Below are 19,398 nucleotides of genomic sequence, written 5' to 3' on the forward strand. Positions count from 1 at the left end.
GATTCTATTTAATAACAATCAGTTCAAGGAACTGCCCCTTGCACCCATGTCCTCATCGCCTGATAAATGCAGTCTAATCTAGATTATCTGAAATGCAAGGAATTGTGGAAAGTGTTTCCCAAAGACGCCAGTTTGGGCCAACATTTCTTATTGAGGATTTCTAGGAAAGCACTGCAAACCAAAGGTTTCTTTCCCGCCTCCCGCTCTCCTGGGAGGACACGTTGCTGGGTAGAGGCCTTCTATTGGCTGGAGGGGTGGGGCCGGCCGCTTTTCCCCTCCACGAAGCAGGGGAGGAGGGAGCTCCAAGGACACGCGCTCCACCCGCTCCAGCTCTAGCGGCCCTTTGCCAGGACTTCTGGGGAGTCCACCGACCCGCCCAGAAAAACTAAACCAATCAGCGTGTCCTATGTACCCCGCCTCTCTGAGGATGAGCCAATCATATCTGCGTAAAGAGCTAGAATCCCGCCCCTTGGCAGCGAGAAGCTCTGGTTCTCCAGGCGCGCCCCCAGGCTCCCTAGTGAATTTAGCCCGGAACCTGGTCCTAATTTTTTTTCTTTCTTTCTCTTTTTTTTCCCTTTCCTTTCCTCTAGGTCACGTGAAGCGGCAGCAGGAGGCTGGTACTTCCTTGGAACACGTGACCCGGCAGTGCAGTGGCTCTCGGTCCCCTCCTCCTGAGGCTGCTGGCGCTGCTCCTCCCGCCGCCGCCAAGCTCTCTTTCTTTCTCTATCCCCCACCCCCAGAGGAGCGCGCCTGGTCTCGCCGCGGGGAGTCGGGGCTAGAGCGGCGCGCGCGCGGGTGACTGTTCTCCAGGTAGCGTGTGGGCGCGGATTCAAGGCAGAAAGAGGGCAATGAACGGGTGGGGAGTGGGGGGCGTGTTGGTGGGAGGCTGGCTGGCTGTGCGCGCGAGGCTGTCCTGGCCTGGAGTCCCAGAATCAGGCGTTTGCAGCTGTCCAGGATCCGTTAGGTGGGGTGGGGGCTCTTCGGCATCCTTGTGCCTGGGGCCGAGACGTGAGAACCCGGGCAGCGCTGTTTGGAGGGAGGTTCCTGGCCCCATCCGGGCTGTTTTTCGGCGTCCAGCGAGCAAGGAGGAGGAATGGGGGGCGGGAGGAAGTTCTGTCTTTTATTACGTCTTTTTTTTTTTTTTGAAGGGGGTATATAAATGTATGTATACATGCGTCTCCGGAATAAGGGCTGGTACCCCTGCTTGTGCTGGTTAAACTGCGACCGGCTGTCTTCTTTCTCTCAATGCCTCCACACCTGTCTGGTGTGACTTGAACACCCGCAGCTGTTGTTCCTTTTCTATCTGGGTTAAGACATCAGACTTACCCGAGGGCGCTCTCCACTCAAGTTTCCCCCCACCCCAAGTCAATGAGTAATGCCCTCCCCAGACCTTTGATCCTGTAACACCACGAAATAGCATCTTATTTGATCTTTACTTGATATGATGCTGGCCTCGGACCATCGAAGCATTTCCTGCTCTAGGTGCTCTTTCTTTTCTTGTGGCATAGAGTTTATATTTGGCTACCTGAAGCCTCCTGCTAAGGGGCAGAAAGCTTTAGTAAGCTGTACTTTGAAACTTTTTTTTTAATGAAGTTAGTTTGCTGGGTGGCCCTTTTATGTAGCTGTAGGTTTGCATTTGGGTATCATTTCCTCTTGGATAAATGGCCCCTCCAGGGCAAAAACTTTTGAGTCTTTTGAAGTGGTCTCAATTGTGGGTGAAGTAACCTTGTGGGAGAAATTAATGACAGCTATATTGTATTGTTAGCTGTTATTGTAGTATTTAAGCTATTAAAGCTTAAAACTAAAATTAAGAACTTTTGGCACACCCCACTTAACATAATAGTAAGTTAGAAAAGCTTAATTTAATAAGCTATTTGTGCTTATTAAATTAATAAGTTAAGATTTTTGGATAACCCTGTATGTTAGCTTGTTAAAACAAAAGTATAGACTATATTTTAATCCATTGAAGAGAAGGGAAGAGAAACATACTTTGGCTACCCACATATTCTTGTTGAGAAGAATAGAAGACAACATCCTGAATAGTGTGAGACTTCTTTCATTATGTAGTTTTGGGCAGCTATTTTGGTTCAAATGACCACAATCTGGGAATTTCAGTGAGGAAAAATCACAAAGCTGAAGTCCTCTGCTGCAGTTTATTAATAAAGGGTGCTTCTGCTTTTCTGCTTTTCCAGTAAAGAGCAGCAAGTTTTGGGAAGTCTAATAGTGAGAGTCTTTAAGTGAGAGTCAGGAAAGAGGAGGTAAAGAAGTTAGGTTATGTGCACAGCTAGTCCTAGAATGGCATTTGTTTTTCAGGGTTCATAGCACATTTACTGTGTGAACAACACGGGAGTAGGTGCTTGGGAGATACAAAAGAAATAGAAGATAGGGACCTTGGTCAAGGAGCTTACAATCCAAACAGGGAGATAAGATTGAACAACAACAATAAAATCCTGGCTTGTGTCTACAGTTGATATCACTTTCTAGCTTGTGAGGTCTGAATTTAGCCAGGGCATGTTTCTTGGAAAAAATGAAGGCAGAAGATCCCAGCATTCTACTTATTAAGGGTCTCATTCTGGGGTCCTGAACCTGACCTTTTTTTTTTAAGTATTTGGTTACTATATTTCAATATTATTAGTTTCCTTTGGAATATTATGAATTTTATTTTGAGATAGGGTCTATTATACTATGTAGGAAACTGACTAAATTTATTCAGTGTCTAAATCATATTCATTCTTAAAAGTGAGTGGTACCTTAGAGTTCTAAAGTATGGAAGGATCCCAAGAATTTTGTTTAGTCTATCTTTTCAAGTAAAACTCAAAAGAAAAATCCTTGAAAATAATTTTCTACCTTCTTGCTAAGTATCCAGAGGAAAAAGATTCCATACCAGTCCTTTTTCTTATATTAAGGGGTTTCTTCCCTGCCTAGTCAAAACTTGTTGTCTGTTTCATCCTTCCTTAAACCTTTCCTCTTCTTCCCCCTCCCCCACCAAGCTGGAATATGGTGAAGTTACTTTTCATCTTTGTTCTACTGATTAAGTGAACTCTTTTCCTTGTGAGGCCTATTTGTTACTTTTGTGGGCTTCTGAATCCATTCTAAGTTCTCTGTTAAGCCCTTTTTCAGGCCTAAAACTCAGACATTGCATATTGTGGTGAAAAAAAAATCAACAACACAAAAATGAGTTGGGAGACCTGTGGTCTAATTAGCATCTCTACCTATAGTGGCACAATTGATAGAACCTTGAGCTTGAGTCAGAAAGACTAAACTTCCTGAGTTCAAATTTGGCTTCTGATCCTTGCTAGTTCTGTTACTATAGACAAGTCATTTAACTCTGTTTGCCTTAGTTACTTGAAATCTGTAAAAATGAGCTGGAGAAGGAAATGACAAGAAAATCACAGATAGGGTCACGAAGAGTTGGACATAACTGAAAAGTATAATTAATTTGAAATGATTGAACAACAAAACTGAGGTAAACACAGGTGACTTGTCCAGGGCCACGCAGCTAGTATCTGAGGCCAAATTTGAACTCGGGAAGATGATTCTTCCCAACTCCAGTTCTGGCATTCTTTCCACTGGTCTGCTTAGCTGAACATTGGTTAGGGACTGCCTATGCATTGAAACACTAGTATTAGTCTTAAAGAGCGTAACTGGCTAAAAGATGAGTTCACATTGAACCTCATCTGAGGGGAATTAAGTTCATTGAATACTAAAATATCTCCAGAAGATAGGCTCAGGTTAATAGAATACATTTTAGGGTGTTGTAAATATTAAGGTCTAAGGAATGTTGAGGTCTCCTTTGCAAAATGAATATGTTCATTTCATAAGTTAACCGTATCAAGCTTTGGTGACTTAGTAGTAACTAGCATTTATATAGCTCTATAAGGTTTGCTAAGGAGTTTACCCACATTATCTCATGTGAGTCTTCTGAGAATCCTTTGTTGTAGATCTTGCAGGTATATTGAACCCTGTTTTACATAGGAAGGATCTGAGGTACAGGGAAGTTATATGAGTAACCCACAGTCACACAAATGGTGACAAAGACAGGACTCAAAACTTGATTTTTCCAAGTCTCCTTCCACATGCTAAAATGTTGCATGCAGACACAGTATTCAGTGTAATTTAACTCAATAAGTACCTACTATGTGGATAGTACTTGGGATACAAAGACAAAATGAGAAACAGTTTCTTTTCAGAAAGAGTATAATCGAGGATAAAGAGAACTAATACCTAAGACAGTCAAGGAAGGTTCTCAGTAAGAAGTGGTATCTGGCATAAGTCTTTCAGGAAATACATGTTGGAAGATTCCCAGAAGAATTTTGAGAGCTTTGATAGTCTTTGCTTTCTATTCTTTATCTTTTCCTCAAGTGTCTAGCTCATTGGTTTCTCATGAAGATGTTTCTAGGCTGATTACTGTGGAATATGAAATTCTTAATCCAAAGCGGGAATGCTTGAAAGATTTTACTATACATCAAATAGGGCCACCCATTAAGGCATCTTATACATTGTTATGTTCATTTGGATATCAAATCATTGCCACTTGACAAAGTTAAGAATGAATAGAAATATCACTTTGGACATATGTTCTTTGTGCTTTTTGTTGTTGACAAAATGTTTGCTTCCTATTTTTAAAGTCTCAAAATCAAATTATTTAATTAAAAAAATTTCACTGGCTATCTAAAATATTTCTTTGCTGGGCAAATTGAATTGATGGTGATGAGCAAGTGTTTTGATCTAAATTTCATTGTTTTTATTGATATCTTTTGTTTTTACACCACCTAAATTTCCCTTTGCCCCCAAATGGCCATCTCTTTTAGCAGAGAATTATTTTAAAGAAGGAAAAAAAATAAGCAAAACCGGTCAAAGTTTTTAAAATCTGAAATTATATACAATGTTCCAGACCTGTGGAATCTCTTGGCTCTGCAAAAGTGGGGAAGGATGTCTTTTCAACTTTGGGATAAATCTTGTTCCTTATGATTTTGCAGCATTCCAAATGTTTCTTTCCTAGCAGGGAGCATTGTTTGAAGAAACTGAATCATTTAGGGCACATTATAGGTTGATTTTTAATGTAGAGTCAGAAAAGTACTACTGGAATTCAAGACTGCTATTTGTATTTCCTCACTTTTCAATTGCTGGTAAATTTTGCTCAGAGCTGTTCTTGGATTGCATACGTATGAAGCCAGCTGCATATTTCCAGAATTATGGTTTGGATTCAAGCCATAACTGGCTAGAGCTGACATTTTTTCAGAAAGCCACAGATTTAGAATCACATCCAAATCCTGAACATACCTTAACTGATTCATTTAAAATATTTGGTATCGCTAGTAAATTTGAACTTTGCCAAACTATCTCTCATTGCCAAAAAGGAGGGATACTTTCAACTTTTTAGCTCCTTAGAAAATTTATGAAATAGGAGTTGGTCCATTCTCTTTAGTCTTTCATACTGCCTAGAATAGGGCTTGTCACAAAGAACTATATTTTAGTAGTGTAACATGGTTCCTTCCTGTTTACCTTTCCAAAACAAAAGCATAGAGTGATGATTTTTTTCAAATGATCCTATTTAGCTTTCTATGCAGATATATTTGCTCTTAACAAATCGGCCAACTAGGACATGGAAACCCTACTTTATCCACTAGTGAGTCTTCAAGGAAATAGACCAGCATGTATCCCAGATTGTACTTTCAATAGGATTTTCCTTAGGTATTGATCATTGGTGATGTGTACTGGAAAGTTCCTAGAATTATCTAAAGTTTTTGTTTTGGTCTAGATCTGTAATTTCACCAGGGCTAGGAAAAAATTCCCATCTGGAAATTCCTAGACAATTCCTTAAAGCAGCTTGGGTCACTGAGAAATTAAGTAACTCAATCCTGATCACACAGCTGGTAGATACTGGAGAAGGGGCAAGAACCAGGATCTTTAAGGCCTTCTCTTTATTCTCTATGACTACAGGAAGGCTTCCAGGATACTCTGCTGCTATTTGTTTTTCAAGATAACACAGTTACAGGGAAGAGATTTTTATAAGTCATTTTATTTATTATCTTTCAGACTTAGTAGCCATTATAAGAGAGAATAGGAGAAAGGGCTAGGCAATCAGGGTTAAGTGACTTGCCTGGAGTCCAAGTGTCTAAGGCCAGATTTGAACCCAGATACCTAGCTGCTCAGGTCATTCATTCATATCTATTCTGTATTTGCTAAAAACTAATGAGGGCATAGTTACAGAGAACAGTGAACTCCAGAGCAGCATCCATGCTTTTTAGTGGACAAAGGGACCTCAGGTGCACTTTTATCTTCAGTTGTTTGTATAAACAATGTCAGCAGCATCCTGTTTTTAAAGTGGAAATTTAGGCCTAAAGGTGGCCACATTCCTGCAGCACCTTAGGTCAGGGTTTCTTTCTGGAATCTAGCAGTTGTTAAAAACACCTTAGATTTTCTGTCCATAGCCACCTCTTGTTAGATGGAAGATAATAGTACTCTGCCTCTATTTTTCATATTAGTACAAGATTGCTATAAATGGGAGTGGAGGCTGCTAAGATGTGGAAAGAGGCAGAGCATTGTTCAGCTATTCCAAATAAGTTCTTCCGTACAACAAATGGAGAAGTTCAATGGTGTTCTACCTTTTACCTATCTTTGACCAAGAAGAATGTCAGGGTTGATAATGGTTTTAAAAAAAACAAACTACACAACAGCATTTATATGTCACTTTAAGGTTTGCAAAATATTTCACAACTATCTCAATTTATCCTCACAACTGCTCTAGCAAGGGTGTGCTATTTATCCATTTTATAGAGGAGAAAACTGAGAGGACCTAGAGGTTAAGTGACTTTCCCAGAGTCACAAAACTATTATCTGAAGCTGGATTTGAGTTCAGGTCTTAGGGAATAGCCCCACAATCTTAGAAAACAAAAAGCCAGAAATGCCAAGTGGTAGGAATACTGAAGTTCCAGGAATCTGGTTTCCTAGCAAGAAGAGACAGAGGTCCTAGATGAAGTAGATGCATTCTAGGCCTACGCAGTAAATGGAACAGGAGCTTTAATCACTTATGTTACTGGCTTAATGAGATGATGATATAGATATTTAGAAACAAAACATTTTGATAAGTGAATAATCATTTTAGCATTTTATTGTAGTAGGAAGAACTGCTTGGAGAGGATCCCAGGAAATGAGCTGAGGTCTCCAGGATCATAAAAGCCCCAGGCTGGGAGGCCCTAAGAACATGCTGCATTGTGTGGAAAGGATATTCTGTCCTTAGGTAGCAATACTGACCCATCATCAGTCCCAGGAACCGTGGCTACATATATTCCAGCCCACATCTAAAATGATGTCAATACATCATCAGTGGTAACTTGTACATCTGCCATAACAGCCTTGCCAACAGCTGAACTTCCTCCTAAAAGATCACCTTGGTAGCCAATGAGAGTCTGACAATACTGGCCTTTTTGTTATTTTTTGACATTTTGTTTTCACCACTCTGCCCTGAACCTTTTCACTCTGCCTGAAATGGTTTCCCTCCTCACTTCCACCTTTTGGCTTCCTTCAAGGCTTAGCATTAATTTGCAATAGACCTTTCCTAGTCCTTCTTGTCTGTCCAGTTTTCCATCCCCTCTACCACTACCCCTTCCCTTTGAAATTTCTTCCCATTTAAACTGTGTGTATTTTTTATGTATGTAATTGGTCATTAGAATATGAATTCTCTAAAGGCATGAACCTCTTTTTTTTTTTGCCTTTCTATTTTCTAAGTAAGGGTTTTTATAAAATGTTTGCTAACTGATGCTATCAGCTTTGAATTTACTTTGGAAAACAAAAATATTTCTATGTTTGGTTTTTTTGAGGGTGGGGAAAGAGGCTGAAATTAAACATTTATTATTTAAGACTTTGGGGACCAAGACACAGATGAAAAATAAGTCTCAGTTCTCAAGGAATTATGGCTTACCTGGAAGAAACTTGAATGAATTTTTAAAACTATGTTTTCCTTGTAGCAAGCACTATGCTGAATACTGAGGATGTAAAAGTGTTAAGGAAAAACAGTTTCTGCCTTCAAGGGACTTACATTCTAATGGGGGAGAAAATCATAAATTTACTGCAAAGAAAAACTGTAGACAAAGTTCTAGATAAATTTGAGAAAGGGGGAAATATTTGCACCTATAGTATCTGGAAAGGATCATGAAGGGAACAATTTATGAAACAATCTTAGCTGGAAGAGCAATTTATTTTTTAAACAAAAGGAAATGAAGAGTACATTCCAAAAAAGTTACATGATATGAGAATTGTGGTAACTAGATAGGATTTGGCACCCAATTTGGTTACGAAGGGTGAATAGGAAAAATGGAAGAGTCGAGAATAAGTAGTGTTACAAATCTCATGCCAAGTAGAAAGGTGGTTTTTCCTCACCAAAAATTGTTTTGAGGATAATTCTGTTTTGGACATGTTGAGGGTGCCATTGGGACATTCATTTGGAGATTTCCAATGGAAGAGTTTGGGGAAGAGATTAGGACTGAGTGTATAGATTTAAGAATGAGCACATAGGAGCAGAGAGAATCCAAGGAAGAGAGAGCCATCAATGTAAGCATTGCAAAGACAAGAGCAAGTGGATGAAGGAAAAGGGAAATAAATGAAGAGTAGAGTTTTCCCTTTGTGAGGGGTCATCAACAAACAAGTGAACAATTCCTGCTGTGAAGTATCTTTCAGCCTGCATAGAAAGTAACAGAGAAACAGTAGCCATTGGATCCCAGCTCCATGTTGTCTTGACCAATGTTATTTTATTTGTTATTAAGTTGTTTCAGTTGTGTCTGGCATTTCATGTTCCCATTGGGGATTTTCATGGCAAAGATACTGGATTGGTTTTGCCATTTCTTTCTCCAGCTGATATTATAAATGTAGAAACTAAGTCAAAGAGTTAAGCGACTTGCCCAGGGTCACATAGTTAATAAATGACTGAGGCCAGATTTCAATTTAGGAAGATAAGTCTTCCTGTTTTCAGGCCCAGCACTCTATCCACTGTGCCACCTATCTGTTTTATAGCCGATACAATCCAAGGTGGGGCTGTAGTGAATTTTGAATTATGGCAGCCTGAAGAAATACTTAAAGGCAGGCAGCAGCCTTTCTGGGACAAGGTAGAAAAATAGTCCAAATGTGTGCTCTTTGCTTCATTTTCTTTATTTTTTTTCCATTTGAATTAGTTTATTTTAGTCAATTTAGAACATTATTCCTTGGTTACAATAATCACATTATTTCCCTCCCTCCCCTCCACCCACCCTTCCCATAGCGTTGGGTATTATTTGTGTCCTTGATCAGAACCTATTTCCATGTTGTTGTTATCTGCACTAGGATGTTCATTTAGTCTACATTTTCAACCATATCCCTTCGATCCTTGTATTCAAGCAGTTGTTTTTCTTCGGTGTTTTTACTCCCACAGTGTTTCCTCTGAATGTGGATAGTGGGTTTTTCTCATAAATCCCTCTGAGTTGTTCTGGATCACTGCATTGCCACTAATGGAGAAGTCCATTACATTCTATTGTACCACAGTGTATCAGTCTCTGTGTACAATGTTTTCCTGGTTCTGCTCCTCTCACTCTGCATCAATTCCTGGAGGTTGTTCCAGTCCCCATGGAATTCCTCCAGTTTATTATTCCTTTGAGTGCAATAGTATTCCATCACCAACATAGACCACAATTTGTTCATCCCCAATTGAAGGGCATCCCCTCATTTTCCAGTTTTTGGCCACCACAAAGAGCACAGCTATGAATATTTTTGTACATGTCTTTTTCCTTATTATCTCTCTGGGGTACAAACCAAGCAGTGCTATGGCTGGATCAAAAGGCAGATAGTCTTTTAAAGCCCTTTGGGCATAGTTCCAAATTGCCCTACAGACTGGTTGGATCAATTCACAACTCCACCAGCAATGCATTAAAATGTCCCAGTTTTGCCACATCCCCTCCAGCATTTATTACTTTTCTTTGCTGTCATGTTAGCCAATCTGCTAGGTGTGAGGTGATACCTCAGAGTTGTTTTGATTTGTATTTTTCTGATTATAAGAGATTTAGAACACTTTTTCATGTGCTTTTTTTTTTTAAACCCTTACCTTCCATCTTGGAGTCAATACTGTGTATTGGCTCCAAGGCAGAAGAGTGGTAAGGGCTAGGCAATGGGGGTCAAGTGACTTGCCCAGGGTCACACAGCTAGGAAATGGCTGAGGCCAGATTTGAACCTAAGACCTCCCGTCTCTAGGCCTGGTTCTCAATCCACTGAGCTACCCAGCTGCCCCCTTTTATGTGCTTTTTAATAGTTTTGATTTCTTTAACTGAAAATTGCCTATTCATGTCCCTTGCCCATTTATCAATTGGAGAATGGCTTGATTTTTTGGACAATTGGTTTAGTAAATTTGAGTCATTAGACCTTTGTCAGAGGTTTTTCTAATGAAGATTGTTTCCCAATTTGTTGCTTCCTTTCCAATTTTGGATGCATTAGTTTTATTTGTACAAAAGCTTTTTAATTTGAGGTAATCAAAATTATTGATTTTACATTTTGTGATTTTTTTTCTAGCTCACTCTTGGTTTTAAAGTCTTTCCTTTCCCATAGATCCGACAAGTATACTATTCTGTGTTCACCTAATTTGCTTATAGTTTCCTTCTTTATATTCAGGTCATTCACCCATTCTGAGTTTATCTTGGTGTAGGGTGTGAGATATTGATCCAAACCTAATCTGTCCCATACTGTCTTCCAATTTTCCCAGCAGTTTTTATCATATAGTGGGTTTTGGTCCCCAAAACTGGTCTCTTTGGGCTTATCATAGACTGTCTTGCTGAGGTCATTTACTCCAAGTCTATTCCACAGATCCTCTGTTCTGTCTCTTAGCCAGTACCAAATTGTTTTGATGACCACTGCATTATAGTATAGTTTGAGATCTGGGACTGCAAGTCCTCCTTCCTTTGCATTTTCTTTTCATGATTTACTTGGATATCCTTGATCCTTTGTTCTTCCAAATGAACTTTGTTATGTTTTTTTCTAATTCTGTAAAAAAGTTTTTTGGTAGTTTAATGGGTATGGCACTAAATAAGTAAATTAATTTGGGTAGGATTGTCATTTTTATTATGTTAGCTCGTCCCACCCATGAGCAATCAATGTTTTTCCAATTGTTTAGATCTAGTTTTAATTGTGTGGAGAGTGTTTTGTATTTGTGTTCATATAGGTTCTGTGTTTGTCTCAGCAGATAGATTCCTAAGTATTTTATATTGTCTAGGGTGGTTTTAAATGGAATTTCTCTTTCTAATTCTTGCTGCTGTAATGGGTTGGAGATATATAGAAATGCTGATGACTTATGTGGGTTTATTTTGTAACCTGCAACTTTGATACAGTTGTTGATTATTTTGACTAGCTTTCTGGTTGATTCTCTAGGATTCGTTAAGTAGACCATCATATCATCTGCAAAGAGTGATAGCTTGGTCTCCTCATTGCCAATTTTAATACCTTCAATTTCTTTTCCTTCTCTAATTGCTACTGCTAGTATTTCTAGTACAATGCTAAATAATAGAGGTGATAATGGGCATCCTTGTTTCACTCCTGATCTTATTGGGAAGGCTTCTAGTTTATCCCCATTGCAAAGGATGTTTGCTGATGGTTTTAGATATATACTGTTTATTATTTTTAGGAGAGGCCCCTCTATTCCTATACATTATAGTGTTTTCAGTAGGAATAGGTGTTGTATTTTATCAAAGGCTTTTTCTGCATCTATTGAGATAATCATGTGATTTTTGTCAGTTTGCTTGTTAATATGGTCAATTATGTGTGGATGGTTTTCCTAATATTGAACCATCCTTGCATTCCTGGTATGAATCCTACCTGGTCATAGTGAATAACCCTTGTGATGACTTGCTGGATGGAGTCTTTTTGCTAGTATCCTACTTAAGGTTTTTGCATCTATATTCATTAAGGAGATTGGTCTATAGTTTTCTTTCTCTGTTTTTGACCTGCCTGGCTTTGGGATCAGTACCATATTTATGTTGTAAAATGAATTTGTTAGAACTCCTTCTTGGCTTATTCTGTCAAATAGTTTGTATAATATTGGGATTAGTTGTTCTTTGAGTGCTTGATAGAATTCATTTGTGAATCCATCAGTACCTGGGGATTTTTTCTTAGGGAGTTCTTTGATGAGCTTGTTCAATTTCTTTTTCTGATATGGGGTTGTTTAGGTAATCTATCTCTTCCTCTTTTAGTCTAGGCAATTTATATTTTTGTAAGTATTCATCCATATCACCTAGATTGCCATATTTGTTGCCATACAATTGGGCATAATAGTTTTTAATGATTGCCTTAATTTCCTCCTCATTAGAGGTGAGGTCTCCCTTTTCATCTTGGATACTGTCAATTTGGTTTTCTTTCCTTTTTTAAATTAGACTTACCAGTACTTTGTCTATTTTATTTGTTTTTTTCAAAGTACCAGCTTCTAGTCTTATTTATTAAATCAATAGTTCTTTGACTTTCAATTTTATTAATTTCTCCTTTGATTTTTAGGATCTCTAATTTAGTCTTCATCTGAGGATTTTTAATTTGTTCACTTTCTAGTTTTTTAATTTGCATGTCCAATTCATTGACCTCTGCCCTCCCTAATTTGTTAATATATGAATGCAAGGATATAAATTTCCCCCTGAGAATGGCTTTGGCTGCATCCCATAGGTTTTGAAAGGATATCTCATCATTGTCATTTTCTTCAATGAAGTTCTTAATTGTTTCTATGATTTTTTTTTTTAAGTAAATGTTGACTACTGTCTTTCTCACAAGACTCCAGAAATATTTTATGAGCAACTCCTTAGCTGTTAAAACTCTTTGAATGGCTTCCCAGTGTAAACTGTTAATTAAAATGAAGCCTCATCTAACTTGTACAAATTTAGGAAATTCTTTAGTAGAAGACATTAATATGTAGCTTGAATTTTTATTATAATTAAAATTTTAACCAGATGGCATGAAGTGCTAGACTTGAACTCAGGAAGATAAGTTTGAATCTTGTCTCAAATACACTTTTCAGCTGTGTAATCCTTATCATGGCACTTAGCTTTTCTTGATCTCAGTTTCCTCATTTGTAAATGGGGATAATATGGCCTACCTCACAGGAGTGTTGAGTTAATATGCATATTTAACTTTAAAAACCTATATAAATATTAGTTAAAATGTTACAAAGTAGGGATTGTCCCTGGCCCCATCTTCTGTCTGCTAAAGATGAATCATGGACCAAATTTGTTACCATGGCCATGTGCCTCTGGCTACCATATGTGCCAGTCCTCAGAGTAATCAGAATCTCTCTTTCCAACCTGCAGGTTATAAGTAAAGCCAGAACCTTAGTGCGCTGCACTTTTTAATTTAAAAAGTTATAGAACTCTCTCCCTAAGATGGCTCTTCATATCTGAGCAGTTTTCTATTGTTCTAATAATTATTTGCATAGCTTAAAGTTACTAACATTTTAAAGTTTCCTAAACATCATATGCATATATCATCTATCTCATTTGATCCTCACAAGAACCCTTTGAAATCATTATTATTACTATTCTTATTTTAAATGTGGAACCTGAACCTTAGAAAACTTAAATGACCAGTTCTAGGTCATGCATCTGTTAAATGTTGAAGTCTAGATTAGAACTGAAGCCTTCCTGATCCTAAGCAATAGGATCATAGGGTTAGAGCTGGTACCAATCAGAGGGATCATCAGGTCTATTTTCACAGGTGGAAAACTGAGACTCAGAGTAATTAGGTGACTTATTTTTGGTTATCCAGGCAGTTAAGTGGCAGAAACAGTATCAAAACCAAGGATTCTAACCCCAAATTAGTGTTTCAACTGCGAGTGCTGAAGGATAGCTTTTGAGAACTATGCTTTTGTACTTAGTATGTCTGGAAACAAAGTGGAATTATGTATTTTAGAGACTGCCATTTCCTTTATGTATTTTTTAAAAAATTAACCTGAACTGACATTCTTTTACTTTCTATAAGGTTATTTTGATATTTTCTCAATTTTGAAATAATTTCAAATACATCATTCATGCTTTCTTTTGGTAGTCTATACCTTTTCTTATGACTTTTATGCAGTTTGTCAATAATTGAGTATTCAATGGAACTAAAAGATGAATGGAGCAGCTCATCTTCCTCTCCTTAAGACCTAATAGCAAAATCCTAAAATGGAACAAGAAAAAAAACTTCATGACTGAAATACGCATTTATTTTTATGTCAAGTAAATGAAATTTATCTGCTTTTTTAGATTATAAGTCCAAGGCAAGAATACTTAAACTTAAAACATTTAGTTTTCTAAGTATACTTACATGTAAATATATACTTATGTATATAACCTAAATGTTGAGCTTTAAAGCTCAACATTTTTTTAAATTTTGCTTTTTCTTTAAGCTATCATTTAGCTTTGTGGGCAACCTTTTATAAACCCCTTGAAAGGGGTTTGTTGCTTGTAGAATTCACCTTAATTTTTTTTAACATTTTAAAACAAAATATATTTTCATGCCTTTGAAGGTTTATAATATATTCATTTCATCTTTGGGTCACTTTAGAAGACACTATCATTGTCAGCTGCTTCATCCAAAACTTATCCCCATTATGACACATTAGATTCTGTTTGTGAGCAGGTGTGAACCACATCTTTGAGTTGATGCTGAGCTTCTTTTTCAAAGCAAAATAAATATTTGATTTATGTTGGTCAGTCAGTTGTAAATGTCTGCATCTGGATTCACAGTAGAATGCTGTGGGCTGAAAAGTAAGGAGCTTAGAAGCTGAAAGTGGGTTATCAAAGTAAGTATCACTGTAGTCTCAGGGAATGTATCTTAGGATATTAAACTCCTAAACTGCTTCTAATAGAGAGGTTCACTTAGTATATATTGATCACCCAGGGGGGTTCTAAAGACTGTAGAAAATATGGGCAACTCAGACTCTGCCCTCTTAGAGCTTTCTTTATAAGTTAGCACATCTCAAATAAAGGTGCACATATTGAGATGTATATAAAACAAACACATGTATTAAACATTTCTTAGGACACAACCAAGTCATAGCTAAATATAAATGTCTGACCTAGTGAGAGCATTTACATATTCTGGTAGAAAGAACTGTATATCTGGATTAAATCTTATCTCCATTTTCTGTGCAGTATTGGGTAAATCACTCAGCAGCCTCAGTTTCTTTATCTTTAAAATAAAAAGGTTTCAGGAGCAGCTGAGTAGCTTAGTGGATTGAGAATGAGGCCCAGAGATGGGAAGTCCTGAGTTCAAATTTGACCTCAGACACTTCCTAGCTGGGTGACCCTGGGGAAGTCACTTGACCCCCACTGCCAAGCCCTTACCACTCTTCTGCCTTAGAACCAATACACGTATTGATTCTAAGATGGAAGGTAAGGGTTTAAAAAATATTAAAAGGTCGAACTAGATGGTAGTTTCTTCTGGCCATAAATCCTTTAATCCTAGATATTGAAGATATTTTCATTTCCTGGGGGGGAAAATGTTTAAGACATGTGTTTGTTTTATATACATCTCAATATGTGCACCTTTATTTGAGATGTGCTATCTTATAAAGAAAGCTCTAAGAGGGCAGAGTCTGGAGTTTTCTTTAATGTTGAGGGCCTTTTGGTGTAACCTTGGGCAAGCCCTTTAAACCTCAATGGCATCAATCTGCTCATTTGTAAAATGAGAATCTTGGTGATTCTAAGAACAGTCTTGCTCATAAGTAAAACTTCCTTAAAATGAAGTGGGGCAGACTTTAGTTTTTAAAGATCAGAACATACTTTTTGGGTGCTTTAGAAAGATTCAAATAGTTTAGGAGGTAAAAATTAGATTGTTTATCCCATTGCAATTTATTGGAAGCTACTACAGTAGCAGAGAGAATTCCTTTTATTATATAATTCAGATAAGGAGCAAAAACACTTTTGTTTAAATTTTTTTTTGAAAAATTTAATTAATTTAGAATATTTTTAATTTTAAATTGCGAAGACTCAAATTTAACTGCCTTTAGTAAATATATGGTTTACATTTTTCTCATGTACCTGTTCAGGAAAAACTGATGTAACATTTAAGTGCCTACTATAGCTAGGCATTCTAATGTTGGGGAACAACATACAAACTACTGTGTACAAGCAAGCTATATACAGGATAAATTTGAAATAATCAACTGAGGGGGATGAGGAAAGACTTCTTATAGAAGGTAAGATCTTAGCTGGAACTTGAAGGAAAACCAAGGAAGCCAAGAGACAAAGATAGGAAGAGAAGACAGTTCTAAGCGTGATGTACATCTAGTGAAAGTGCCCAGAGTTGGGGTAGCTAGGTACCCCTATGGGTAGAGCACCAGGCCTAGAATTGGAAGGATCTGGCCTTAGAGACTTCCTAATTGTGTGACCTTTGGGCAAGTCACTTAACCCTGTAGTGTAGCCCTTATCACTCTTCTGCCTTAGTATCACTAGTAGGACAGGAGGTAAGGATTTTTTCAAAAAAAGAAAAAAATGCCCAGAGTTCAAGGATTAAGGAATGACAGGCCAGTGTCACTGGTTCATAGAGTACATAGTCAGTTATAAGGTATACAGCAGGAAAGGGAATCAATTTATGAAAGACTGAATACTAAACCAGATTTTGCATTTTTAGTTGTTATAAATTTTAGCAATATATTTTAAGATAAGGAGCCACTGGAGTTTAATGAATGGGGTGGAGGGGTGAGATGTCATGGTCAGACCTGTACTTTCAGAAAACTACTTTGAGGGGTAGCTAAGTAACACAGTGAACAAAGCACCAGGCCTAGAGTCAGGAAGATCTGGGTTCAAATTTGGCTTCAGGTACTTACCAGCTGTGTGACCCTAAGCAAGTCACTTAACCCTAGTTGCTTAGTCCTTGTTGCTCTTCTGCCTTAGAATTGATACCAAAGGTTTAAAAAAAGAAAATCATTGGCATTGAGGTTGTGACCCTGAGTGACTGGGAGGATGCTAGAACTCTCAGTATTTTTAGAGAAGTTAGGAGTGGAGGGTTTGGGAAGGGAAGATAATGAGTTTGAAATTGGACACATTTGTTTAAGATGTCTACTGGATATCCTCTGATATGTCAAGCTGTTGGTGATATAAGACTGGAAGTCAGTAGAGAAGGTAAGGCAGCCTAGGTAGATTGGGAATCATTAGCATAGAGATGGTCATGGAATCCATGAAAGCTGATGAGGTCACCAAGTGAAGCAGTGTAAAGGAAGAAGGGAAGAAGGCCTGGGACAGAAGTCCAAGGGATACCTATACTTATATGATGTGATTGGGTAGAGGATCCATCAGAGGAAACTGACACGTATATCACTTTAGCATTCATAGAAAACATTACATATATTAGCTTCCCTGATCCTGACAACTCTGTGATGTGAATTATAGATATTATCCCTATTTTGGATGTATGGAGAAGATAAGACCCAGAGATTGTTACTCAGCCATGACCACACAGACACTAAGTGCCAGATATAGAATTCAGACCCAGGTCTTTTCTAACTATTGTTCCTTGTTCTTTCTATTATACCACCCTGTATACTGTGGTGATGCTGACTGCCTCTTTTTTATGTTATTGTTGGCATGAGGCAGGCCATTTTTAGAGTTTCTTAATTTGGTGTCTTATAAAAAGCAAAATACTTGGTTCACAATACCACATAGTTGTCATATCTGCTTTTTCACTAGTTCTTCAGCTAAGGAGAGATCAGAACTATAACTAGCAATATGGGAACTCGGACAAGTATTATAAAGTATATCCATAAATTACTTCACTTGAGGATGGGAAAAAGAACCTAGGACACAAGGTCCTATAAGGGAGAAATCCCAATACAGTGGCCTTCATGGGCTGGGACACCTCAAGGCTAGATCATTTGACTACTAACTGAACTTGACGTTCTGTCACCATTTTCCACACTTCTAGGCCCTTGTACCAACCATCTTCTATGCTTGGAATGCACTCTATCCTCTCCTTAACCTCTTTAGAAACTGTGGCTTTTTTTCAAGGCACAACTCATGTGTCACTTTCTGTGGGATGCTTTTCCTGACCCCCTCCTCCAACCTCAAGTTGTTAACACATCATCAAATAATCATTTATATGCTTATATGTGTCCATGGTTTTTGTTCCCAAAAGAATATATCCTCTGAAGGTGGAGACTTTTTCCTTCTGCCTTTGTATCCCCAGCACATAAGAAGTGCTTAATAAATGTGTGTTGGATTAGATTACTGCTTGGGAAATTGACTGGGGCCTGGGCCAGTTTTCTGGGGGGAGGAGGTGGCCAGGCAGTAAAGGAGGAGGGGGGGCACCACCTAGTAATTTCTTATTTTAAGTAATTCTTGTTGACTAGATGCTAAACCCAGTTGTTTCTATGATCCTTTAATAGCAGTGCTTTCTGAAGAGCATTAGTGACCTTGTCCCCATTGCTACTATGGTTCAAGTAACAGTTGTATTCAGTTCATTAGCTAATATTTGAATGCTTCCTAGCATCTGTTTTTATTGGAAGCAGATGTCCCTAAATGTGACTTCAGATACCTGAGTCTGATTCCTGGCTCTGTCTCTTACTGCCTTTATGATTTTGAGCAGATCATTGCCTCCATTCTATAAAATGATGGGGTGATTTCTATGGTCCTTTCAACTTCTAAATGTAATGGTCTCTATGGCTATATAGTAGGAAACCAGGGACCAGTAGGTTCCCCCTAATTACAGTGGAAAGGGGTTAGGAGGAATGGAGCAGAGAGATTCCAGGTCTGTGATTTCAATGGTAAAATCAGTTCCCATTGAGGAAACTACCAATGTAGTTTGGCACCTGTCTTGTTATGAGCCTTAGAGAGCTGGTTTGTGGCATAAAGAAATTAAGTGTGATTTGTCCAGAGTCATCTCTCCAGCATCTGTCAGAGGCAGGCCTTGAATCCAGGTCTCCTTGAATACCGGGTCAGCTGATTTAATTATGAAATAGAGATTATGCTATATGCCTCAGAAGAGATGATTCTTTGCAGGGTTGTTGATAGGACAGTGACGATACCCTTTATGGTAAAGAGGCTTCTGAGCTGTGTAGACTCAGGCTCTTTCAGACTGCCCTTGCTGCAAGGTTTTCCATCTAGTTGATGTGACCAGGCCTCTTTTATCCTTTGAGCTAACCTTTATCTATTTGTTTCTCTTTCAGAACCTCTTGACTGCTTTTCAGGCCTAGGAGAAAGAGTTAGAAACATCAACTGCGACCAGAACTTGTTAGGAAACCGTGGCCTTAATCTGTGAGTAAAAATGATCTGAATTCAAGCCAGCCTGAGACAAATTTAGTAGCTGTATAACCCTGGAGAAGTCATTTGACCTCTAAACCAGCTTCCTTTTCTATAAAATTGGGAAGATAATAGGGTGGTGTGAAAATGGAATGAAGTAATATATGTTAAAGCACTAAATAAATGTGAA

At 38.2% G+C, this 19,398-nt stretch overlaps 1 protein-coding gene across 2 annotated transcripts in view; it reads left to right on the forward strand.

Moving 5' to 3' along the window:
* Positions 1-463: 463 nt before the first annotated feature.
* Positions 464-19,398, forward strand: part of RCBTB1 (RCC1 and BTB domain containing protein 1) — a 48,657-nt gene continuing 29,722 nt past the window's right edge. The window contains exons 1-2 of one of the 2 annotated variants that reach the window (XM_007495408.3): positions 464-810; positions 19,136-19,223. The gene's annotated coding sequence lies outside the window, so the exon portion shown is untranslated. The remainder of the gene's footprint in view (positions 811-19,135; positions 19,224-19,398) is intronic. The other variant, XM_001378592.5, reaches the window with a different exon arrangement.

The sequence above is a fragment of the Monodelphis domestica genome, chromosome 4, assembly GCF_027887165.1.
Source record: "Monodelphis domestica isolate mMonDom1 chromosome 4, mMonDom1.pri, whole genome shotgun sequence".
Classification (NCBI taxonomy): Eukaryota; Metazoa; Chordata; class Mammalia; order Didelphimorphia; family Didelphidae; genus Monodelphis; species Monodelphis domestica.